Below are 794 nucleotides of genomic sequence, written 5' to 3'. Positions count from 1 at the left end.
TCTCTAACATCTCTATCATTTAGTTTGAACCACTCTGTGAACATTGTGTGGCTGATTTGTTGCTTTTCTAACCAAGCTGGTAGGTTTTGACCATCTGACAAAGTAACTGGTTGTTGTCTTGGCAAATGGTAAGTCAGCCTAATAACCGTGGGCAATGATTTGTGTATGTCGAACCCAAATACCCGACATGCAACTTCACATGCCGATAAGAACCTACATTCTAGATAGATTTACTACCTCAAAGTACTTTGTGAGGAATTCTGCAAATGAAGTCATCTTAAAAGGAAAGCAAGTCAATATCACTTACGTATTCGACCACAACTACATCCCTAAGAGTCACCTTTGCCTTTCTACTATAGAAGATCAAACCTCTTTGTGGCATCAAAGACTTGGGCACATCAATCTACATCTTCTACACAAGCTTCGTGCAAAACAGTTGGTATGTGGATTACCTCCTATCAAGATAGAGAATATGGCACACTGGTCTAATTGTGTCAAAGGTAAGCAAGTAAGAAGCTTGTTCAAGCCAAAGTCAGACATCACAACAAAGAAGCCCCTTGATCTCCTTTACATGGACCTCTGTGGACCTATGCGTGTTCAAAGCCCTGGTGGAGCACGTTACATATTTGTGATCGTTGATGACTACTCTATATTCACATGGACACTCTTATTGCGCTCTAAAGATCAAGTCTTCACTCGCTTCACTGAGCTCGTCACTTTGCTTGAAAACTCATTATCAGTACAAAAGCTATTGATTGGCGACATCTTGTACATCATAAAGAGTGGAAATTAGC

Source organism: Phyllobates terribilis, unplaced genomic scaffold (assembly GCF_046119375.1).
Source record: "Phyllobates terribilis strain yellow unplaced genomic scaffold, ASM4611937v1 Scaffold_5436__1_contigs__length_51690, whole genome shotgun sequence".
Taxonomy (NCBI): Eukaryota; Metazoa; Chordata; class Amphibia; order Anura; family Dendrobatidae; genus Phyllobates; species Phyllobates terribilis.
This window is presented reverse-complemented; position numbering follows the sequence as displayed.